Genomic DNA, 26,151 nt, shown 5'->3' on the forward strand with positions numbered 1-26,151 from the left:
CAGGACCCTGGGATCACGACCTGAGCCAAAGGCAGCTGCCCAACCGACCGAGCCACCCAGGCACCCACAAGGGTGGGGGGGGGAGGGTGTCTCATTAATTTTCAAGTCATACCTGGCATGATCCTAGAGCTGAAGTTATGCCAGTGCTGTGCTTCCTTAGGGTTTTTGTTTGCTTTTGTTTTTTTATCAATAGCTTGTTTGTTTTTCGAGTCTGTAGGTGAGAAACCAGCACCATTAGCAGAACAATTCATTGCTTGAAGGCATGCAACATATCTGTGACAGAGTCAGGTCCCAAGGCTTAGCTTCCGGAACTGGTTGTCATTGCTGTTGAGTGGTGGGAATTACCATGGAAATGAAGAGAATCCCATCTCATGTTTGCATCATGCCTGGAAATTTGTGAAGTCCATTCACACACATGTCTTCACTTCCTCGCGGGAGCGGTGTGAGAAAGCAGAGATGCTTGGGTTTGTCCAGTCAGATACTGAGAGAATGGCAGTGTGACTCAGTGGAGGTTGTCTCGCTCTTACACCAGTGTTCCTGCCAACGTATCACAGCTGTTCTCTGTTCAGATTTGAAGCATTCTTTGTAGCCACAAAGCTATAAAGTCTAAAGTTTCCATTTCAAGGCTCTCATGATGCCATTCTTCTGTGTCTTTATCTTTTCTGATATGTGGTATTTCCAAGCTAAAGAAACTATAATTCAGTCATCTGTCTTTCTCCTGAATATATGGGAGCTCTTGGCCCCATTGGGTGTCTGTGCTCACTGATCTATGACAGCATGACAGGGGCTGGGTGTGAGAAGGCTATTTCCAGCCAGCAGCCAACATGATGGTACAGATGAATGTGGGATCACCAAAAGTTTTTCCCATCGGAGGTGGAATCCATACCCGTCCTCTTTCTTATCTTGAGCCCTCTGGGTAATACTCCCAATTGTCCATTTCACATAAATGAAATGACCTTTACATAGATCTAGATTATGTGACCAGTTCTTGGGGTATGTTTGTGTTCCTTTTCTAAAATTGAAAGGAACATTCTCTTTGTATTTGGTATAAGCACTGATAGTGCTAGATCTCCTCTGATCAGCTAAAGGACTATAGGATTTTCAGAATCTAAGGTAATACATTGAAAGAGATGGTTTACAGTTACACGGTTTTTTTGTTGTTGTTTTGGTTTCGCTTTTGCCTTTTATTCTATATTTACATGTCTTTCCCTTGACTTGCAGAGTTAGAATTACGACTTGTTTTTGCTTTTCAGTTTTCCCCTAAGTTGACATATCTTCATGGACTTAGCCCTCTCTTGTTGTTGCCACTTTCAACTTAAATCTCTACTCTTAAACTTTTGGATGGAATTTGTTCTTTCATGTTGGGGAATTATGAGCAAAATGTTGAACACTATCATTCTGAGGAATAATTCTTCATATTTTATGGACTTTAAGAGAGTTTGTCTTTGAGACACGTTCATTATTATTTTTTATTTATTATTATTATTATTATTATTTTAAGTAATCTCTATGTCCAGCTTAGGGCTCAAACTCACGACCCCAAGATCAAGAGTCTCATGCTCTACCAACTGAGCCAGCCAGGTGCCCTGAGACACAGTTCAAGTTCAAGCTCCTATGTATATCTTTGTAGCTTTGGGCAAGTTATTTAATATATTTATGAATCAGTTTTATCATCTGGCAAATGAGCATAATAATAAATCTGGGTTGTTTTGTCTGTAGAATGAGCAGCTTCTAGAAATATTATGAATATTAAGTGAGCTAATTCATATAAAGTACTTAAATATGTCCAGCAAGTCATAAGCATGAAGTACACATTAACTTTTATGTTAAAACTAATGGATCACACTTTGGGAAATACTGATTTTATTCTCTTAGTAAGTTTTCAAACTTGTGATATTGATTAGGTTTGGGACAGCTGGTAGAATTGTTCTGATATAACCAAGCAGTCATGGTGGGTGTATTGTTCTCAAGTGCAACCAAACTGTTACATCAGGGCTGGTGACCTTGAGTCAGCCTTCCGAGGCCACCATTGTCCCAGTGCGTATGGAACTGTGCCTGGGTCCCATGGATATTGCAGGGAAAATGTGAATCAGTAGGCTGTTTTGCTTGGCTGCTAAATTTGGTTTACTGTTTTATAAATTAGGACATATCTGTCTAGAATGGTTCTTGTTGCCACCAGCAACCAGGGTCACAGAATTGAAGGACATCAGATATGCAAGAGAAATGGAAAATAATTTCCCAAAGTAGTGCTTTCTGTAAGAATCCCAAGGCTAGTTGTAGTGCTGAGGAGAGCTAAATAGGAAATGTAGCCTGAGGCTTGAGATTTCCTGCTTGTAACTCAAAACGGATGTGGAAACAGACGTGAGGATGTGGTCAATGATTTTCCTTCCTGGGTGGAAGAAATAGCATCAATATTGGGTTGCTGATTAGCATTTTTTGCAATGTGTGTAGCCCCACAGTTGTAGGCAGTAGAACAGAGATTAATTTTCCAGATCAGCTCATTCTCAAGCCTGGTTGTAAAGCATACCAGATTGTTAGCCATTGCTCTGTATCAGTGTTTGTGAAATTCTCAGAATGCATCGAAATTATTTTGGCTTATGCTTCACAGTACCACTTGTCTTCTTGGAAGTAGAGATGAAAATGGAGAAAGGATGTGAGGTTTTTGTCATGGAAAAGGAAACAAATAACTTCACTGGAATCGTTCGGTAAACAATACATAAGCTTACAACGTTTGATCTTTAATTTTCCTGGAATTTTCATTAAAGATCATGATGGTGAGTTTTGCCAAACTTAAACAAAGGCCATGAGCTTTTCAATCATTTCCAATGTATCTACTGTTAATCCTGGTGACAACGATGTTAAATCAAACCAGAACAAAGCAGACAAACACTCCTTCTTGTACAGCTATTTACTCTAACTCCCAGCCCCTGTCACATTCTCCCCAGTGCCACTACTGATCCCTCTCCTGGCCCCCGGACACCTTCCTTGAAGACTTCAGCTTCGGGCTTGTGAAGCTTCAGCTTCAGCATGGTCCTGGCTTTGTGTCCGCTCTCCCAACTCCCAGCCTCTATGAATTCAGCAATGATGAGGACACTGCTTTGATAGGTTTCCTTTAATGTGCACAAATTTCTTTATCTGATTTTGCCCTTACTAGTTATCTAGTATTTCAGAACTTCCCTTGATGCCTTCACCCCCTATCTTTATTTACCATTCTGTCCAAACCATCTCCCTGGCCAGCCTCTTTAACTATTCACTGGTATAGAGGCAGATGGTCATTTGCATTGCAATAAAGATGGACTGTCTCTCTTTTCCTTAACCCTCTCTCGTGTCAAGCTTTTGAAGTAGTTAAGCCCTGAACATTACAGACGAGTGTCACACAGCCATGCCTTTGGGATCTACCACTTATTGTCACCATGTGCTCACTGGTAGGACTTCAGTGTTGTTTGGGAGCTTTCTGCTGTTCCTCAATATTTTTTCTCAGAGTTGATGTTCAGAAACATTTTGAGTCCCCGAATCTGCAATTCTTCATTCTTTGCATGACTTTATTTCCTACATTATTAAGGCAAGTTTTAATAAGGGACAGAATTTAGGATGGTATGTTGGGAAAGGAGAAGAGAGGGCATGTGTATGAGTTCCTAAGAAGGTGAGATTAATAGGCGTTTGTATCTTTTCTTATGGATAAGAAAGTAAAAGTAAAAGAGGAGGATCAGAATTGACCCAGCAGTTTGGAGCCTAGGTGACTGATGGATTGTGATTCATGAACAAAAACAAGAAATATCGGAAAGAAAGTGGGGAGAAGGATGTGATTTTCCTTGCCATTTCTGTTCCTCTTTGCCTTTTAAAAAGTCTAATTATTTGTGTTTAATTACCTTAAATAAAACAGAAAAAAAAATATTGCTTGAAATGAATGAGCTTTTAAAATAAAAGGGCACATACCAGAGACCAAATAGAGTTCAGGCCAGAAAGAATAATCCTCTTAGTAAGTCAGGTTTAAGCCCGCTCATGTTAGATAACTAGGACAGTATCCTGCCTTTGGAAAAATGCCATAAGTCCTTTGCCCTTCCTAAAAAAAAAAGAAAAAGAAAAAAAGCCATGTGAGTGAGATGCAGCTCTTAATGGGACTACTTTCTAGATTTTATATCTTGTCTTAAGCACCAGCTATTTTGCTAAGCTGACTGTCTCCTCCCAGGGTTTTGTTTTTTATCAAGTCAGAGATTGTCAGAGTTGGTGAGGAAGTGACACATGGCACTGGGGTTATTTTCGTAGCAACTTGGCCAGAATATCTACATGGCTCTTGTGTATGATTTCAGCTGAAACATTTCCTCTTTGATAGAAATACAGTTTGGCTAAGATCTCCTGGAAAACGTGACTGCACGTCCTTAGTGATACATTGGGAGCACGAGGGATCCAGGTGGTTCCTACCATAAAGCTCAGGTTTGGTTCTCTCTCCCCTTTCTCTAGTGTTTTCCTTAATATTCCAGCCTCTTTGTATCTCTCATCTTCCTCACTTCACAGAGTATGTCAAAACATAAGAAATAGGTAACTGAGTTTCCAACATCTCTTTGCTCTCATACTGTCAGAATGCTGTTTCTCTATGCCAGCCTGTAGATTCTCTAAAAACTTCATTTGACGTCACTGTTTTCAATATTATCCAAGTAGTCTGTTTGTTAAGGGGCTGGCTTCTGCCGTCGTTCCTTTTAAACTTTTATAGATTGATGTTAAAAAAAAAAAAACTTTCTGGCAAATGGAACATAAGGTACATATACTGGTGCCAAATACCTGTGTAATGTGCATCTTTTCCTAACCAAGTTGTCTGTGGATGCGCACACATGTTATAATTTGCATTTCCTTTCTTTTCTTAAACTAGGAATTAGCCTGGGGCAGCCTATTATATTATTGCATGAACTGTGAATTAGGGAGGAGCATGAAGTTGAGAGTATATGTTCATTAAATTAAATCACTGTTATGTTCACTTTGTGTTTCCACATGGCACCTGTGACTCCTAGAACCACTTCCATCAACCTGAAAACTTTATTTCAGACCAGAAGGCATTCAGCAGACTTAAGCTTAATGTTGTCTCTGATTTACCTAGTAGGTAAATTTGTGTCTTCAAATCAGAATTAATATGAAAGTGATCAGGCATAATTTTGAATTACTTCTTTTTTAATTTATTTGTGGCCAGTATTCTTCTTCATTTGTATTATAAAAACTTGTTTCAATGGTTAATTCATTTATAGAACAAACATCATATACTAAACATGACAGAATCCCTGTCTTCAAGGTTCATAGTTTTGGGAGAGGGTAGGCAGACACATATGTCAAGTTTTAAATATAGTCTGTGAAAAGGACCATGAAAACACTGATTGGAGAGAGAACAACTCAGGGTGAATCAAGGAAAACTTCTCCAGGAGGTTGACGTTGAAGTTGTGCCTTTCGAATGAATGAGAGTCTCCCAGACAGAGGAAGCAGGGCCGGGTTCTCCAAATCAGAAGGAGTAACCTGGTTAAAGACTTGGTGGTGGTTAAGAGCTTGGTGAGGAATTCTACTGGGTGTAAGGTCCATTTTCTAAGGTAATAGTTCATAAGGTTGAGTCTATAATCTGCTCAGTGAATTGTAGAAATAGATGTATAATAAAAGATTTGCCTGTTTCCCAGATCAATATTTTATTTTCAGTAAGCACTTTACCCAACATATTTTTTTAAAGATTTTATATTTTTATTTTAGAGAGAGAGAGAGAGAGCAAGCAAGGGGAGGAGCAAGGGTGGGGGAGGGAGAGGAAGAGAGAGAAAATCTCCAGCAGACTCTGCACTGAGCTGGGAGCTGGTCCAGGAGCTGGATCCCACGACCCTGAGATCATGACCTGAGCCAAAAATCAAGAGTTGGAGGCTTAACGAACTGAGCCACCCAGGCGCCCCTTTACTCAACATATTTTTTTAGTGCCTATGATCTAGTACACCCCAGAAGGGAAAAGAAATAGAAATAAATACTATCTTCTAAAAAAATACCTAATTATTTGAGGACATAGCCCTGTTTATTTAAGTGAGAAACTTGTTTGACCTGATGCATAATGAGAAATGAAAAGATGTTGTTGGGCACAGAGGAGGGAGCAGTTCTCAAGACTTACCACAGGGCCCCAGATCATCTACCTACAGAGAGGATTCTTTCCACTTTATGGCACAGACACCAGACCGCAAACTTTACCTCACCAACCACTGAGACTCTGCCATGCCCAGAAAGCCTTCCCCACAAAGGTCCCCATTCATCATTTCTTCACTCTGTGACTGAAATGTGATGTGGTATCAGGCAATACTAGAGCTAAATATGAGATTGAAAACCCAAATTGCACTAGGGTGGTAGCTTTGTGGTTTCCAAGTCTTTTTTAACAGACCTCACAAATTGGACACCCATCTTGTTCTGCCCAGATGATTATGACTCCATGGGCTGGGAAGGCCCAGCCTGACAACCAGCACTTGTCTCCCAGTTTCTGACTTGCTTCCCCTCACATGTCTCAGAGCCTCCATGGCGTATTCCTATAAATACTGCATCCCTGTACTGATAAGATACATAAAGAAGGCAGATAGAGGATGGGGACTAAAGTGAGCATTCATGATGTCTTTCTAGAGTCAGGAGAGACCATCCACTTTGTCCTGCCTCTGGTTAGGAGGACAGAAGCAGAAGGTCACAAAGAAGGAGAGATTAAGCAGTTCTTAATAATCTGGTCTCAGGACTTGGAGGCCCATCCTGTATTGCTCTTGTTTCAAATGGCTACTTTGGAGTTTTTAATGAACCTCAATATCTGATTCACTCTGTTGGAGGCTTACTTGGTCATTTTGTATGAATGGTGGTGGCAAGGGTCCTGGAAGATAAAGAGACAGAGCATGTGGTGTGATTGTGGGGCTCCCAATATCTACCTAGGGACACTGCAGGGGCTGTGGGGAAGAATTCTAACTAAATTAAGTCTAATTCTTGCTCCCTCTGGCTCTTGTGTATGCTGAGTACTCAGGGTATTGTATGTAGGGGACCTGAAGTGTGGTAAGGGTGAGAGTGAAATTTCACGCATTCCATGGGTGGAAGGAGGTTCATTCCTGAACATTTCCAAATATTACAGGGGCTGTTTTCATGGCAGTCATATATGTAAAAATGTTATGTAAAATTTTTCATTTTAATAAAAATGAATCATATATTAGTTTCTTATTTTTTTAAATGTGAGAAAAAATCCAAGCCCAGGAATTTTTCCTTGGATCATTATTTGATATTCTTACAGGTCCATAGCTGTTACCCAGGGAAGAAAAACCAGTTTCTCTTTACCCCTCTTCTGATCTGGTCTCTTACATTGTATTGATTTTTACCCCCAAACTGCAGTTACCAAGTATGAGCCAAGATAAAGATATGTTATTAGATATAATTTTTATCCTTCCATTCCAACTCTGACTCATTTTGTTTATAATCCAGGCACAAGAGAGACCCACATACATTTTTTTTTTGGCATCAGCAATGTACAAAGAAGCAGAGACTTCATTCACACCACTTTTCAGATCAACAAAGAAATATGGAACTTTTGAGCTACATTAATAATCTACCTTCTCTCCCTTCCTCCTAAGACATCTGAGAAGTTTTCAGTGTGGTCCAAGACCATTATTTCACTGCATATTGCTAAAGGATTTTACCCCATAGCATGATGCAATATTAGGTACATTTATATTCTAAGGAGATAGCATTTTTTTGTGATTCCAAAAATTTTTGAGGGAAATATTCATTTTAAGGACCCAAGAAAGAACTTTTTTAAAAATGGCATTAAATTTTATGTTCATCAATTAGTGAGACTTTAGATCTATTGAAATGAAGATTATTTCCATGTGTCCCATAGGAAATTTTGTGTTTGATCTCTGTTAAACTTACCTTGAATAAAGTCAAATTGACTTTCACAGTATAATTCATGTGTTGAGGAATCAGAAAACATTCACTTTAAGAACTTGTTAAAAACTTGAACCGATATCTGTATTGCTAATATTTGTTAAATGTGTGAAATATAATAAGGCATCTTTCAGGTTAGTTTTCTGTGAAACTGTGGGTGGTCAACTCTGTCTTTAATTTACTATAATCCAGACAATTTTTGTCTTTGTCTTCTTTCTTTTACTCCCCTGCCCTTTCTTCCTACTTTCTCCCTACCCACAAATCATCACAAAAAACAAAGTTAACAAAACCCACAAAAATTGGGAGGATTATGGAAGTTCATAGGTGTGAATTTGGAATTACTAATTATTTTTCATCAAATATTGAGTTCCTCCAATGTACTAAGGTCTTTAATTTATATTAAAGAGGAGTGTAGATTGATAACACATTGACCTTTCCTTGAAGGACCTTACATTGTAACAGGTGATAGAAATGTTTAAACAGCAATTATCGAATTTGAAAATTATTTGTATAGAGGTAAATAAAAGTGTTGTAGAACATGCATAGGAAGGAATTTGTTCCACCTGGTGGCATTCATAAGGCTGTGAGCTCATAAGAGATAACTTTAACTGGGTCTGGGTAGATGGCTAAGAGTTTGCAGAGTTTCCAAGAGAGTCGATAACATGGGTTATCATATAGGGGTTGCAGATTTACTTACTACTACTCATATGCATGAATAAGTTAAAGCTTACGTTCCACAGATCTAACCTTCCTCATAAACATCTATCCTACTGAATGGTGGGCCAGGGGCTGGACTGTGGAGCAGGACTTTAACTTGTTAATCGATTACATTTTATCCCCTTCTGTTTTTTTCTGTTTTTTTTCTGTTTTGAATGGCTCAATCTTTTTGGGAAAATGCTCAGTCTTTCAGATTTCCTCTCTCTTCCCCATGCTTCTTTCCATGACAATAGAATTTCTTTCTAGATATGTGACTTCTTGGTAGCAGGGGAGAAGATTTGTCCAGATTCTCATGGAATCTTCTATATCCAGCCCCTGGACTGGCATTTACTGAGGTACTGTTTGTCCCACTTGACTTTGTGCAGAGAAGAGTTTGGATTCATAATTTACCTGGTCCTAAACATTTAGGAAACTGTGGAATGTTTGTCTTCTGCAATCTTGTTCCATGACTGCATGGCTCTACACAACTATGACTGTGTCAGTTCTAAAGTTTCTTCTGTGCAAGCAGCACTACTAGATCCCTTTCAGGCTGTATGCTGATGGAGGCAAGCAAGAGCTCTGTTGCAGGTTAGGAGGTAGAAGGACTGCTGGATATCTGGAGGCTGGCAGTGTACCCCGGTGACACCCAGGGAAACTAACACCTCATATTGTGGTACTTAGGTTCTTTCATAGATATCTATGAAATGATAGATGCATTCTTTCTTTCTCCGGAAATTCCACTGGGCTGTCCATCTTCTTTGCTCTTTTAGGGAGAGACTATTCAGGGACACCATGTCAGAGATAATTAAGTCCTAAAATAAGACAGGGATTTTTAGGAATAAGAGGAAACAGTGAGTTCAATTTGCAGTAAGGTTAGAGTCAAACTGATTTTGTTTGAATTTGGGGGATGAGTAGTTCAAGATGACCTCAACATGTGTTGCTTGGGTGATGGTGTAGTGTTGCCACTGGTCAAAATAAACAGTATACTCTAATGAGTTTGGGAATTAAGTTAGTGAGGCTAGTTTTGGTAATTGTCTTAGTCTGTTTGGGCTCTTCTAACAGAATGCTACATATTGGGTGGCTTATAAACAACAGACATTTATTTCTGACAGTTTTGGAGGGTGAGGAAGTCCAAGGTCGAGGCACCGACATATTGAGTCTGGTGAGAGCCTACTTCTTAGTTCTTAGATGGTGGTCTTCTTGCTGTGTCCTCACATGGTAGCAGCAACAAGGGCGTTTTCTGGAGTCTCTTTTATAAGGCACTAATCCCATTGATGAGGGGCTCCACCCTCATGACCAATCACCTTCCAAAGGCCCCACCTCCAAATACCATCATATTAGAAATTAGGTTTCACTGAAGGGATTTTTTGGCAGGAAGGGGCACAAACATTAAGAATAAGCAGTAATGGGGGCGCCTGGGTGGTTCAGTCAGTTAAGTGTCTGCCTTTGGCTCAGGCCATGAATCCAGGGTCCTGAGATCAAGCCCTGTGTCAGGTTCCTTGCTCAACGGGGAGCCTACTTCTCCCTCTCCCTCTGCCTGCCACTCCCCCTGCTTGTGCTCTCTCTCTCTCAAATAAATAAAATCTTAAAAAAAAGCAGTAATGAATAACAAATTTTATTTAAGTCTTTTCAGTATACTTTGCTGTACTCAACAGAACATTCTCATCTCTCTTTGCCTGTCCAGTGAAAAGTATTACCCTGGAAATTTAAAGACCGTCACTATTACCACTATTGATTTTGTAAAATTACTGGGAATATATAAAAGTGTGGATTTTTAAAATTTAAGATGAAAATAAGGTAAAGAGGACGTTAACAGCAACGTAAAAGTACACTGCATTTCTATAATCTATTTAGTCTATTGGAATGAATGCAGGGAGGACATTCACAAACATATCAAATATGCCAATAATTCAAAAGTTAGTTTTGCACATAAACATCATCATTTTCTCCATCTAGGTTTTCTAACCTGTTTCAAACAAAGGGTTAAAAGTAATTGCTATTAAACAATGAAAAATATGTTACAACAGGTAAAAATGTAGTCAGCTCCAATAAGAGTAATAATTCTACAGAGGCATTCATTGGCAAGGAGCATGTATAATCTGTTAGATGGTGTGGAGCTGCAAATGATTAGATTAATTTGTGCAAACACCTGTCTAGCAGTTGGGAAATTAATCATCTTCCTGCTGTGGCAACACTTGCATTCTCCATTCAAAAGCCTGTGTATTTAACCATATATATCCAGAGACCTGTAGCATCTCAGGGCGTTAGCTATCTTTTTTTTTTTTTTTTAAAGATTTTATTTATTTATTTGAGAGAGAGAGTGAGAGAGAGCACAAGAGGGGGGAGCGGGAGAGAGAGAAGCAGACTCCCTGCTGAGCAGGGAGCCCGATGTGGGACTCGATCCCGGGACTCCAGGATCATGACCTGAGCCGAAGGCAGTCGCTTAACCAACTGAGCCACCCAGGCACCCGGGCGTTAGCTATCTTTAAGGATGTCTGTATCAACAAGCATAGGAGTATGTCCTCATTTGGCCCTCTTGATTAATGTCACGCTTACACTAAAAACCCTCAATCAAAACAGCAGACAGCACAAATGACTGCATCATTAGATGGTGCTGTGCAGAAAGAGCACGGGGTTGTAGCTCTCTCTCTTCCCCCTGACTTACTGTGACCCAGCGGAAAGCACCCTTCTTCTCTGGGCCTCAGTTGTTACATCTTTGAAATGAGGGAATTTCACCAGGAGCAACATAAGAATAATCCAATATCTACTCCAAGGGCAAGTCTTATATATATATATATATATATATATGTATATCTTATTTATTTGAGAGAGAGAAAGTGCACACTCAGGGATGCCTGCCAGAGCTGGGAGTGGGGAGGAATGGCAGAGAGAGAGGGAGAAGCGGACTTGCCGCTGAGCAGGGAGCCCAACGCTGAGCTCAATCCCAGGACCCCGAGATCATGACCTGAGCCCAAGGCAGACGCTTCACCGACTGAGCCACCCAGGTGCCCCAAAAACGAGTCTTTAAACCAAGTCCACATATGCTCTCTAATTCCACATTTGGGGTTAATATAATCCTAATTTTTTCTCCAAAAATTATGTTGTTGTTGTTGCTGTTGTTACTGTTTTAATCTCAATTAAAGCTGTGAGAGGGGCGCCTGGGTGGCTCAGTCGTTAAGCGTCTGCCTTCGGCTCAGGTCATGATCCCAGGGTCCTGGGATTGAGCCCCGCGCTGGGGTCCCTGCTTGGCGGGAAGCCTGCTTCTCCCTCTCCCACTCCTCCTGCTTGTGTTCCTGCTCTCGCTATCTCTCTCTGTCAAATAAATAAATAAAATCTTAAAAAAAAAAATAAAGCTGTGAGAGATATTACTTCTGTTCTAGGACTGAGGAGACTGTGACTCAGAAAGTTCAATTGAGAAAAGATTAGAGCTGAGGTCTGTCTGATCCCAAAGCTTGTGTGCTTTGCATTGTTTCATATTGTCTCGTAGAAAGAAAAATAAAGAAATGGAATAAAGGCATTTCATGGAGTTGGCATATTTTATATATTCATATTTTTTTAACATTTAATGAGATTTTGAAGCTACAAGACCATTGGTCAGAATAGCAATTTTACTTTTAGCATCAGTAACTGTTCATTTATTCAGTTGACATTTGGATTTTATAGTCTTCACAGTGGGGCTTCTCTCCCTTTCCAGTATGGTTTTAGGACTTATAAATAATGTGACTAGGACTCTAGGTACGCCTTCTGGCCAAGAGATGGAGAAAATTAAGACAGCTTTCTGAATAATTAGGCGCAAAATAATTTAGACACAAAATAATTTAGACACACAATAATTTAGACACACAATAATTTAGACACAAATTATGTAAAATTAGTTTAAACATTGTTTTAAATGATGGGTAAGTTTGGTTAAAAACTCATGAGATTAATTGCCTTTCTGATTCCCTTTTGGTAGCAGAGGCTTCTTATTTATGTCCTCTTCCTATTCTGAAGCTTGTTGGCTGCAGACACACGGTGGAGGTCTTGGCGCAGGATGAAGGAGGAGAGTGGTGAGGGATTATTCAGGAATTCTAGCCATATACCCCGGATGCATAGTATACACAATCAGCTCATTTGAGTCCTGACCTTCTCATGGATTGATTCAAATGCCAACTCTGCTCCTTAAGAGCTCTTTGACCTGGGCTAAGTCATTGAGGGGATACAACACTCTTTAAATCTCCTTTTCATTAACAAGTTGCTTTGACAAATACCTACTGAACTGGGGACAAATTCTTTTTTCAAAATAATGAGCATGGAGTACATTAAATAGGCCCTTAACCTATCAATTGTTACATAACAAAAACATCCACATTTTCATTATAAAAACCTAGCCAAGTTTGTGGTTATTGTGTATTTGTTCATTTTTAAACAAGCTAGTTAGCTATTTTGTCTGAACGTTGCTACAGGCCCAGTGGGAGCCACAAGGCAGGATTCTCTTGTGCAGAGCCCAGGGTTGTTCTTGGGTCCAACTGGCAAAGGGGAAGAAAGGTTTGATGTTAATCCAAAATGTTTCTGAAAGGCTATACATGATTTGAAAATGGATTAGATCTCTATGGATGTCTAGGGAATTTTTATACTCAGTTAATTTTAGAAAGAACTTTTATTTAGAGCTGCTTTTATGCCTGCAATGGGGCAGGCCACACCACAATTACACATTTTTAGAAGGGTGGATCCTTCGATGATAGATATAATTTCTACCCCCTCATTTTTCCCCAGTTGAAAGATTACCATTTAAAAATCCTTTGAAAAAATGGTTTGATCCTTTTTGCACATGCGGATTTTTTTTTTTCTTTCAGTCTTGAGAAGATTTATGTAGGCTGTAGTTTTTAGTTGAAAAGAACACACCAGGGAGTTGAATCCTTTCCTTACCCAAAATAGAAAGGGCGTGGGTTTTCTTTCTTTGATGTGGATGAGGCACACCTCCTCCCTAACACTTCTGATGATTTTAGTGTTTCCTGCTGTTGGGACTTTACCCTGAGCATCCCATCTTTTCTCCCTGTCTTCCCTTAAAATACATAAGATGTTTTTGTATGACTCATGGCAAATATGATCTCAGGAAAATTATGCTGAAGAAGCAAGGCTGCAAAATTATTTTCATAATTGGGTTTTCACATTTTCAGAAAATCAATTTTATCATGAGAGAAAGACCTGGACGTCCTTATTCACTAGTTGGTTTTTATGACTTTAGGTGATTGTGGGTAAGTTCCATGATTCTCTGCGCTATGGGATTCTGGTTATATATACATATTCACTTACTTAAACTTGGAATATTGTGTTTTTTACCAAAATATGATGACAGTAAAACTTCAATTTTTGTTAAATGTGTATGCATGTAATCTTTCCTCAAAGGTGATTCTCCATTTATCCTAATGATGTATTGATATTAGTAGTGGTAATTAATTGTTCTTGAGTATTTATTCTATTTCTAAGCACTCTGCCAAGAACATCTCCTGTATAAACTCATTTATTCTTCATAAGAATTCTGATGTAGGCTTTATAATTCTTATTATCATCTTTTTAGAGATGAGGAAACCAAGACTACCTTCTCCATATTCATATAGTTAGGAAAAGGCAAATTCACGATTTATATCCAGGTTCATCACACAAGGTCAGTGTTTTAGCCATTAATTTGTTTAGCCTTTCAGCTGAATGCCTTGAATTGGATGTCTCGAAAGCCTTAGCAATTCAGATTATTTTTGTACCCCATGAATTGTAATTTTGTTAGAATGAGTGAGTGGCTGACTATTGTCACATTATTCTTGCTACTGCCCTGGTCCTGTTATTTACTCTGAGTCACTTCAACTTTTGTGCATCTCACATTGTAACTTAGTTTATGTTCTCAAATAGAGTTGGCTTAAATTTTCCTTTCAAGATTTTGAGGCAAACAACTCAGGGCAAGGCGATGGTACCTTGGGCAGGCATATGGCCGATGTTTCATAGTGTCTTTCCTCCAGACTAGACTCGTGGCCTGGGGAAGGGTTTCTTGTTCTTGGAGGCCTGAAGAGGAGAAAATGGTCAAACTAGGTGATAGTTCACTTCAGCAATCAGACATTCCCTAAAAAAAAATCTGAGGCCCTTTTCCTTTCTTCAGATCATTCTTTTTCATTCTATTTGTGTTCAGTTTCAGTTTTGTAAAGATATACAACTTAGTGTAGGAAGCCCTTATAGCCACTTATTTTGGGGTCAGTGATAACATGAAGATATATGTTTTTTACATATTAATTATATACTAAAGTAAGAAAAATAGATCAGACAAAATCTTATTCTATTTAAATGTGTATTACTGTAATCTCTATTTTTAGTCTTTTATCTGTCAAAGTACTTTAAAGACATGAACTTAAAATACTAATAAATGATACCATAAAACATAGAAAGGTTTTATAATTTACAGATTAATTTTTATTCATCATATTATTTGATAATTTCTATAGCTTTATGAAAAAGACATAGGAATACTTGCCCTTTTACTGTTAGGCAGATGGAGAAACTGAGGCACAAAAGTGCCAGTTGTTTGTTCGGAGACACTGTAAGCAGTAGATAGCCTGACTGGGTGTGAGTGTGAGCCAGAGCTGTAAGCATGCTAATCTAAACCCTAAACTTCTTTTGAAGCAAATTATTGTTCGTGTGGGGATGAAACATCAGCATGTTTCTTTTTACTTAATTAAGAGGTTCTAGAAGGTGTCTTTGAATTCAACAGATGGGGAGGCCATTAATTTTATTCCATCACAGAAGTTGCCTGGATAAGTGTTTTATTTTGTTTTGTTTTTAATGATATTCCCCTTAAGTTTTACAGAGATCACCTAGAGTAGGGTTAGAAAAATTGCCCAAATCTCAGTCTCTTTCAGCTTTGCCAACAAGATCATATGGGAACAATGAGATAAAGACTAAAACTCTTACCATGATACCCAAAGTCCTTCATGTAATGTAGGCTTGCTTACTTGTAGCTTACGCCCTGTATCTTCTTCTCCAGCTCTAATTAAAATATTGGCATTGCCTGAATTCATTCTGCTCACTTATGTATCTGTGATTTTATTTGTGCTCTTCTTTTTTTGCCTGGCAAGTCCTATCCCATCCCCTTAGCTGGTTTTCTAGACTGTATGGTCACTTCCCTAAACCATCTGTGCCTGTGAATTCTCTTACTATTTGTTTTGTCTGCCTTTACTAGTAATATATAAACTGCCTTTCTCCTATGTTGTAATCACTGTGAAGTTGCTTACTGAATAGTTTTATAGTCTCAGCACCGTCCTAGTTACTTTCATGCATTATTTCATGGCCTATCATATATCTCTGAAATTGCTATTAACACCCTCTGCCATAGATGAGAAAACTGAGCACTGGCAGGTTGACTCTGTAGGTTACACAGTTAATAAGTAACAGACAGTATTTTGAATTCATATCTATCTGCTTTAAAGCCAAGGCTTTTTACCATTAAAACATACTGCCTCAAGTCCGTGAATTAAAGAAGTTCAATGTCTTATTTACTTCTCTGTACCAGTTCCTAGCCCCATGTATGATGTTGGTGGGTAGTCAGTTAAGCAGGTGGAAAGTGTGATGCAAACTGGGGGAGTGTGTTTGTGTCTTTTTTTTTTTTTTTTCTCCCAGAGAGAGTGTGTGTGCGCGAGCAGGGAGGGGCGGAGGGAGAGAGAGAACCTTAAGCAGACTTCACGCCTAGTGTGGAGCCTGACGTGGGGCTCAATCTCATGACCCTGAGATCATGACCTGAGCCAAAATCAAGAGTCAGTAGCTTAACTGATGGAATCACCCAGGTGCCCCGAGTCTTTCTGTGTCTTTGGGACGTTAGTGGACTCTCAATCTCAGGAAGATCAGTTATTAAGGAAGTACGGTATTATGAACTGTGGGCATATATCTAAAGGGATACTGCCAAATCATATTCTACTAAAAATAAAATTTAAACGTGTTTATTGTTCATTAGTTGCTTATTTATTGTTCAATTTCTGGTTCATTATGTATTAACTCAGTTCTCCAAATAATCCCTTTTGGTAGGTACTGTTATGTCCCGCTTTACAGATGTGTATTTTTGAGGCACAGAGAGGTTAAGGTGATGTCCATGGTTACATAGATAGTGAGTGACTGAGCTAGGACTGGAGCATGGTGGACATTCAGGCTCCAAAGCCCATGCCCCTCACCCCTGTGCATACAGCTTCCAAGCAAACAGTCTTCACACCCCCTGCAACTCCCAGCAAAGGGTCCATGGGAGCTGTCTGACCATTCTTGCACCTTTTGACTAAAAAAAAACCCAAAAAACAAAAAACCCCAAAAAGTGTGTACCTGCTGGTTTCTTTGCAGCTTACCTAGAAGAGCAGAGTCTTAGTTTGCAGGAAGGAAGTGATGATCTTATCGAGAATAAGTAAAAATAAACAAGTGAAAAGTTTGGGCATGCAGAGTGGAGGGAATTGAGCCCATTTTTTTCTTTCCTGTGAAATTAAGAATGAGGAGAGTAACACTTGAAATTGCTATAGCGCTTTCTAGTTTGTGAAAATGTATGTCATTTGCTCTTAAAATGTATTTCCTTGTCAATGGGTCTATTATTGCTCTTCGCTCTCCTTTGCTAGATTGTAAAGCTCCTTGTTTGTAATTCCCCCTAACCACTTACCTTTAATATGTGATAATGAATGATGGTTGTATTGGATAGTAGAGCAAAAAACACCTTCCATTTATTGAGATCTTACAAGTACCAAATGACTGACACATATTTTCTGACTTTTGTATTAGTGGTAATCACATTAGTTTGTCAAACATAAACGTAGCAGTTTGATAGCCCTGACTACAGACTTTTTCCATCTTTCAACAAATGTTTATTGACAGGTTACCAAATACTAGAGCCTGTTCTTAGCAGTGAAGACAAAATGATAACTACAAAAAGCTAAAACAAAGCAAATACATAAACAAACAAAATAACCCATGATCTCTGGATTTATGGAGCTTACCATCCAGGGACTTCGAGAGCTAAATTCTTCTCGCCCTTCGGTGTTTCTCCGCTCTGCCTACCTCCAAACTCCAGTTATACTTTATTATGTCTTGAGGAAGAGGATTGAAAGGGTTTAGAGGAGTTCCCTATCCATTCTTACATGATGTTTTAAGCCATGTTGGAGGCAGTTGGAAGGGCCCTTGATTGATTTGCCTTGGGCCAACAGGAGCAGTATTAAGTCATCTGAAAATTGTTAGATTTAATGACGTCTTGGTTTTCCTGGTCTCATATTTCGGTAAGTTGCAGTCAGTACTTAAAATTTGGATGAAGAGAGGGTAAATTCTAATCATGTTATGACTGGAGTTTGGTCTTCAGTGAATGATTACTGGTTTTTCCAGGTTTCCTCTTTGTTTTTGTTTCTAAATGTGTGTCTAAAGCGTATTTCCTCTACTTACTCTTAAAATTAATACTGTTAATGTAATAACTAAAATCTTTATCGTTTCAAAACCATTTACCATTCATTACATCTTTTGAGCCTTACAATAACGATGTGAGGTGGATATTTGCCATCCCCTTTCACGTGATGAGGTATCCAATGAGATGAAGCAGTATTCTTAAGTTCACCTCTAGGCAAGGAACATTCCATGTTTTTTTGTACTAAACAATATTGCCATCACTCAGGATAGATTTCAAGACCATTCTGTTTGCTGGTGTGTGTGTGTGTGAGAGAGAGAGAGAGAGAGAGAAAGAGAGAGAGACAAACAGAAAAGAGAAGGGAGAAAAGGGAGTGGGGGGAGAGACCTAGGATGGGAGAGGAGAAATTCAATCTCAACTGATTTTCCAGATCTAGATCCAGACCTCAGACCCCTTTGCTGGCATAGAAGGCTTTTCTTCTGTCTGGACAGGGGATGAGAGAAGGACAACCATGAAAAAGAGCCAATTGCTACAGATGACTAGGCAGAGAAAATGTTGAGAGTTGCTAGGAGACCAGTTGTGCTGTCAGGCTCAGGAATGAGAACATGTCGGATGGAGGGCACTGGGCTGGAATTCGTGTCATACACAAAACGTTCAATCACGCATGCCAGTGGTTCTGAGTCAGAATCAACCAGAGCTAAAAACAGTCAAGAAAGTTTCCCTACCTCTTTTTTCTTTTTCTCTTTTTTTATATTTGTATATTTTTCAGATACAGACTCCTCGTTAAAGATCCCACAATGGCTATGGGATGCTTAGAAAATGTTAGCGCCTCTCTGAGGTAGATGGTACTGTGTTTCAACCCACCATTCAGAATGAGAAAACTTTCCTCCAAAAACGGGAGTGTTAGCTTGCTTGTCCTCAGAGTTTCTCTGAGGTAGTTGCAATTATTGATCAAGTGAATCATCATTGCTGAGCTAAAGTCAAGACAGCTCATACTGTTTACAGGAGGAGACCAACATGGTGTGTCCTTACCTGGACTTGGAAGACTTCATTGCTAACTTGTGTGCTCGCATCAAGCAGCTGGTGCAGCCCTGAGCTTGTCATCTTTTCTCTGTGGCTTTCCTTTCTCCTCAGATAAATGAGGACAGAATTGTGCATGACAACACCTTATGAAATATTCAGCTTTATTTGATTCCAGGACCATAGACACATGTCAGCCACTTGGAACAACTTATGTTCATCCCATGTACCTGGGTCACAAGGTCAACTTGGAACGGGAGGATATGTGGATCTGTGAGTGGACACTCACTTTCTAAGAGTATACCCCTCATAGTGCATGTATTCTTTTCTACCTTCATGGCAGTAGCTTCTTTCATGTTTTAGTTCATGTTGCTGGAGCTATGATAGCTGCCTCATCTTTACACGATTAAGGGAGCACATCACTATAGTTTAGAATCACCCGGCATTCCATTTCCTAGAGCCAGGAAAGAACTTCAGGGAATATTCCAGCTTTTGATAGTTTATAGTCAAACACATCCTCTTTTTTGTCAAGATTCCAGGAAGCAGGGAGCACTTGGCTCTTGAAATCCAGAGTGTGCTCCTGCCCCCACATAAATATCTCAAAATTAAGGACACTTGTCCTTAATTACTTCAGTTTGAACATATACATATATATGTGTGTGTGTGTGTGTGTGTGTGTATGTATATATATAATACCACACCTTAAAATGGCTGGATGCCATAACTTGCTGGCATTGAGGGTTAAGCCCAGGAAGAATAAAACCAAAGTTGTCCAAGAAATATGAACTGAATAGATGAAATAAAATCTGCTCAATTCACATCTAATACCATGCCGAGCAACAGTTTATGTGACCACGAGCAGTACAAGACCAAGCTGGGATTAAATATCCCTGGGGGATTTTCTCTGAAACATAGCTGATACAACTTCTGAAGAAATACTTTATTTTTGGGAAGTTTGACTATGAATCATCACAAAGTACAGATTCAATTGTATTGGTCCTCTCATACAAAATCTGTAACGATCCCTCTACAGTATAAAGAGCCTGCCTACCTTAGCCTGGAATCCAAGGCTCTCGAGGTTTGTCTGACCCATCGTATCATTCAGCCCGATCTTCCACTACTTCTTTTTGGGGACCCTAAGTGCCAACCCAAACTCGCTCCTATTTGTCTCTCTTCCTTTGTACCTCTCCCTTTTATCTCCACATGTGTACATCCTAGCCTTTTTTCGGAGCCCTTCAGGGAGCTTTTCCTGACCCCTGCAGTTTGGAAGGATGCTTTCCTTCTGTGTGTTCCTCTCAGTGGCTTTATCCTTTCCTAACCTGGAGGACCGTAACTTGTTTCATGTTCTGTTTGTCACTCCTGGGCTGTGAGCTCCTTGAGAACAGAGATCCTCTCTGTTTTCCCTATGCAAAGGGAATCAAAGGATCGCCCGCATTAGGTACTAATAAGTGATAGCGGAGTGGGTGAGAGCACTATCTGGAGGAAGGGCTGTTTGTCAAGTGTCCTTTAGGGTGAGTGGACAGCAGCTTGTGCAAAGCTGGAGGAAGGGAGTTTTAGAAAGAAGTGATTGTAGTCAGAGCCATTCTGATTGTCCAAGAGTTGGAGCGTCTGTGTACGTTCCTCTCTCTATCGTGCTTGTCAGTTTTTTCCTTTCTTCATTTTCGAGGGGTCATATGAGGGTGCATGAAAAAGGGAGAGAAAAAGACATGAAACAATAGTGGACAATCGAAAGAGATGCTGGGTAAGGAGACACTAGCTTGCCTTCTTCCCTGGTGCCCCGCCCTCTCTGTCTTGTTATGTTTCCCCTGTGGCTGTAAGGAGCTGGGATTGGTTGTATAATACTCGTACAAACACAGCTTTTGCAAATGTGAGAGTGAAATTGTATTTGGAAAAGTGAGACGTCTCTTTTCTCTTTACAGAGAAGCCTTAACTATGAGATTATACATTTAAGAATCATAGTGCTTAGATTTAGATTTGGATTCGCTGGAATAAATGAGATTTTAGGATGAAGTGGTCCAGTTATGCTTTAATGAATAGATTGAAGTAGTACAAGATGGAATGTTTTAGTTAGAGTCATATAGCTTTTTTTATGGAGACTCAAGAGTAAACCAAGAGTAAACCCAAGAGTGAACCTGACTTGTAGGTTAAGTGTCCTGTCTTCTGTTTGTGCAGTAGTATTTCTTAATTTATTGATAAGTCATTCATTTTATAGTCTGTTTCAATAGCCGATCTATCCACAAAAAATAAACTGTGCTCAAAAGTATTGTTTGTAAGTTCTGTGTGTCATGTTAAAAATTCAGGCATTGTTCATACAGCTGCAGACATGATTCACCGCACAGTCTTGTTTGTAGCTCAGGGTGACGTATGGGCTTAGTTCAAAACAAGCAAAAGTTTTTGGTTGCACTTACATGGTCCGTTTCCATTATCACAGGCATCTCTTCCTTTGGCTCTCATTTGTGGGGCGTCCATACACCCCTGGCTTTGAAAGAGAAATTCAGCTTGCCGGATATCAGCCCAGCTGTAGACAGTCTGGCCCCACTCTTTGCATTTGTCCTCCTTCTGTTGACTGCACTGCAGTGTCTGGGAATGCTGCTGTCATCGTCCTTCAGTCCCGAGCCCCAAGAGCTCTGCGGGCCACTGCCATTCTCAGGCCAGATGAAGGAGTGCATGCGGGCTCTCTGTGCCTGATGACCCTCTCGCCGTCTACACTCACGCAGGCCTGTAGTCGATTAGCTCAGCCTTGCCTGGAAGTTGAAGAAAGACAGATTGTTTGTGGTTCCTTTTGAAAAATAAGGTTTTATCAAAACTGTCTGACAGTGGAATGACATCCAAGTCATTGTGGCCTCTCTTCTCTGTTCAGCCCTGAAGAAGCGCCGAGACGCTAGAGTGAATGACCCCGTGGGCTTCCTTCTAGCTCTGCTGCAGGTCTGTACTGAGAAACCCAGCATTCAATGGCTGCAGTCATTTTTCATTTTTTTCATTGAAGCATCACATGCACACAGAGAAGCACACAGCTCCTAAGTCGCAATGTATGCATCCATTTAACCAAGACCACTTACCATCACCCTCAGTCCATTCAGAACTCATTAGATCTCTCGGCCCATGAGTGCCAAATTCTGATCATCAGTGCTTTCACAGGGCTGATTACAAGCTCCTGTTTATATTATTTCCATGTTTTTGATGTGATTTTGTTTTTGCTATTTGCAGAGTGTTATAAGTGCGGTTTAAAAATAGTACAGGAAAACAGTAACTCTGATGAGACTGTTACAGTAGTGGTTCAGGAATAATATTTACTTTTTCTGAAATAATACATGTTCGTTGCAGACCATTTGCCAAATACAGAGAAGCAAAGTACAGATAAGAAATTAAGTAATCAGTGCTCACTCAACAATGTCTCCCAGACCTAGCCATTCATAACACTTGAATGTGCACCATTTCAGATACACCCCCGCTAGATATACATGTCTATTTCAACAAAACTTGAATTATATGGTGCATATTGTTCTGTAATTTTTATTAATTAAGAATGTAGAAAATGAAATCTTTTACATTTTTAAATGGCTGTAGTGTTAACTATCATATGAATATATTATAACCTATTTAACAAATACGTGCTCTACTTCTTTGAGCTGGGTATGGTTTTGTGCTCTCATCAAGATTACTGGATGCTATCACTTTATTGAGATCTTCATTTCCCCTCATTTCCTTAAGGCATTCCTAGGAGTAGACTTGCTAAATCAAATAGTATGCACACTTTTTAAGACATTTGAAATATATTACCACATCATCCTTGAGAAAATTGGCATCACTTAATACTCTAAACAGATGCAGCTGAGAATCAAACATGTTTTCTAGGACCACTGCCAGCTTTCGAGATTTTACTTAAGTAAAGGAAACTGTGATAATTTGATGGATACAAAATTCATCATGTCTTAACTTGCATTTTTTTATTATCAGTACAAAAAATCTTTAAAATATGTTTATGGATCATTGTTAATGTCTTTTGTCCATTTTATCGAGGTATTGATTATTTTTCTTATTGCTATATAGGATTTATATTATGGGTAAGGATATTAATCCTGCACATATTTTTCCTAATTCATCATTGTTCCTTGAGTTATTGCCCAAACTCAGACCTGAGATCAGAAGACTTACCCAGAACCAATCTGAAATAAATCTTAAATACTAGAAAATTAAGTTATCTTTGTAATTAATGACTTTTTTCAAGTTTACAACTTTTTGGTTGGTTGGTTGGTTGGTTGTTTCAACATGTGTGTGCCTAGAAAGATCAATGAATACTACAAGAAGATAATGACTGTAATCTTTCCTGGAATGGAAAGTAGTAAGATAGCCCAACAGTGCTTTTAAAATTCTCACTGGGATAATTTGGAATAAATTACATTGTTCTATATTTGATTTTTCTAATAAAAATTCATAGTGGCCATCAGCCAACATTTACGCATTGATTAGTATAATACAGGATTAATTAGGAATTATAGAAGCAGACTGGACTTACATGTCCCTAGAACTGCAAGCAGATTTAACTGGTTTGCCAGGAAAAAACAAAACAAAACAAAACAAAACTTATTGAATATTTTAAGTTTAATTCAAGGTGTCAGTTTCCTTTTAGGGACTAGTACTAAAAAAAGCCTTTTTTTGTGGTTTATAATAGGAAACTTCAAAATTAATATAAACCTTTCAAAGGATTCTTATTTCAGCATTTACTAGTAAACATTTGGATTCTGTCTGGATGCCTAAAACAAATCATGATAGCTAAAGTCAGTGTCATGGCATTTTGCTGAGTTCATGAATTTCAGTGCAAATATGTCATTCTGCAACATGTTGGAATTTGTTGAGGAAATTAGGTACTTAGATTTGATGTATCTCTTGGAAGCTAGTGGAAAAGAAAGTTCTAGAATCCAGAATTAAAGCCAAAATGATCTTTCTCAAATCTCTCTATAAATTATTTTCCTTGATTTAATTTATTCAGCTTTTAAATCACTTAAAAAGACCTCATGTAGTCTATACATAATTTGATTGTGATGTTCTTTTCTGGACAGTTTAACAATGAGCATTTTAGACTTCGTTAACAGAAGTTAAAGAAGTGAGGGCAACATTTAAGCATAAAACATTAAGCTATAGCAAAAGGGTGGAATTTGAAGCAATTTTGAGGTAATGGAAATCCCACTTCAGGCAGACAATGTGTTTTTACTAAAGATAATTTTTTGAGAAGTCTGGCTGTTAGTATGGCTTGTTAGAAATAAGAGTGTTTAATGTGGGAAGGAGAAATGGCTATGAGTATAACCAAGATTTACTGTCCTATAAACTCTTGCCTCCTTGCTGTAACTGTGAGTCCTCCCTCCTTGGTTACAGTTCCTGATTATGCTGGAGAGGAAAAGGGGAGGCAGCTTGACTCAGGCAAGTCCTGCATACTCCTTCAGAGGACACATTCAATGTTTGTGCCTTCAGCAACTCCCTTGACATTCCTAGAACTTAGTTACCCCAAATGCAAGATGAAAAACATTGAACCAGATAATTTCTAGATCCCCTTCTACAACTTGTCCTGTATTATGACTTCTAGGAAGATGGGATAGATGTCATCAGATGAGAACAATCTCATATTCTCACCCTCAATTCCTCCAGTCCACCAGCTTCTGAAGATATATAGATACACAGCTGTTTCCCTTCTATCTCAATAACAGCAATAATAATGTGAAAGAAATACAATAAAGTTAAATAAAGCTGTGTAAAGATCAATATGATATTAAAATTTTTGGCTAGTACTTTGAGTCTAGCTTATTTCCTGTAGCTTTCCAAAGGAGTTCATGCTTGCAGTTCTTCTCTGCCTCCTCCTCCTCCTCCTCCTTCTTCTTTTTTTTTAACTCTTGCATCATCAGTGTCTCTATAGCTCCTGGATGATTGCCATCAGCTCACAAACCTACATTAAAGCACCTATCTTAAAACAAATAAACCTCCTTTGACCTCACTTTTTCTTCAAAAACTTGTCTGGACTTGCTGTCTCTTCCACCTCTTCCCCCATTTTCTCCACAACTCATGCTAACTGGGTTTCTGTCTAGACCACAGCACTGCAGTGGCGCTCATAAATGTCCTCAGTGGTGCACAGCCTGCTAGAGCCAATGGTCAGTTATCTACCTCCAGCTTTCTTGACTTCTCAGCCATATTTCACTCTCCTCCATTGCATCTGAAACCTTTCCTTCTCTAGGCTTCCCTTCTTTTAACAGGCTGTTTTCTATCTCCTCGTGGGCTCTTCCTTTTTAACTAGACCTCTGAATGCAGTGCCACGCCATTTCAGTCACTGAAGAGAGAAGCAGAATTTTAACACACAGAGATGAAGACTGGGAAAGCAGGAAAGGTGAATTGGTTATGAATTTTACAGGGAAGAAGTTCTGTCTGGTTGGACCTTAGGGTAGGTGAAGAGGAGATTTATTTATGGAAGGAGCTCAAAATGTCCCATATATAATATCTACATTGAGATTAGGAACAGATTTCTAGGGACTGTGAACCCTCCATTTTTTACAGCCTTGACATCGGTGAAAAGCCAAAGGGTGCTAACTCAGTGAGGTTGGTGAGCTAATTAGGCCCCATATTGAAGGTGGCCATGTCCTTTTATTGGAAACCAAAGCCTTAGCTGTGTCCCAGGAGAAGCCAAGCATGTGTCACCATAGACTTTCTTGTTCTTCTTGGTATACTTTCTCCAGAAGATACTATTCTAGGGTCTGGGGCCAATCCACATGGTAGCTGATATTCATTCCTTAATTCCCCAAATATTTATTGAGCTTCTGTTATATGGAAGGCACAGATGGGTGAGGCTGTCTTAGATATATACCAGAGAATAGAATTTTTGTTGGAACTAATTATAGTTCCACCTATGAAAATACTGACCTTTTTACAATGAAGTACCTTTTTCTATGGTTTCTCAGGATATCACTGGGCATGGGATGGTATATGTAGCAAGAATTTAGAAGTCATAATAGGGGATTAAATCAATGGATTTTTTTTTTAATTGCCATTTCTTTTTTGATAGAAGTCTTAGAAATTATACTTAATTTTCAATTTTTGGATGTGAAAACAATAAGTAAGAGAACTGAAAATTACTGCTAAAGAAAAAATATACATTA

The 26,151-nt window shown here is 39.1% G+C and overlaps 1 protein-coding gene across 2 annotated transcripts in view; it reads left to right on the plus strand.

The window, feature by feature from the left end:
- Positions 1-26,151, plus strand: part of P3H2 (prolyl 3-hydroxylase 2) — a 165,342-nt gene that overhangs the window by 20,361 nt on the left and 118,830 nt on the right. Inside the window, exon 2 of one of the 2 annotated variants that reach the window (XM_078068016.1) lies at positions 21,873-21,937. The exons of the other annotated variant lie outside the window; for it this stretch is intronic. The gene's annotated coding sequence lies outside the window, so the exon portion shown is untranslated. The remainder of the gene's footprint in view (positions 1-21,872; positions 21,938-26,151) is intronic. 2 annotated transcript variants of the gene reach the window in all.

This window comes from Halichoerus grypus, chromosome 1 (assembly GCF_964656455.1).
Source record: "Halichoerus grypus chromosome 1, mHalGry1.hap1.1, whole genome shotgun sequence".
Lineage (NCBI taxonomy): Eukaryota > Metazoa > Chordata > Mammalia > Carnivora > Phocidae > Halichoerus > Halichoerus grypus.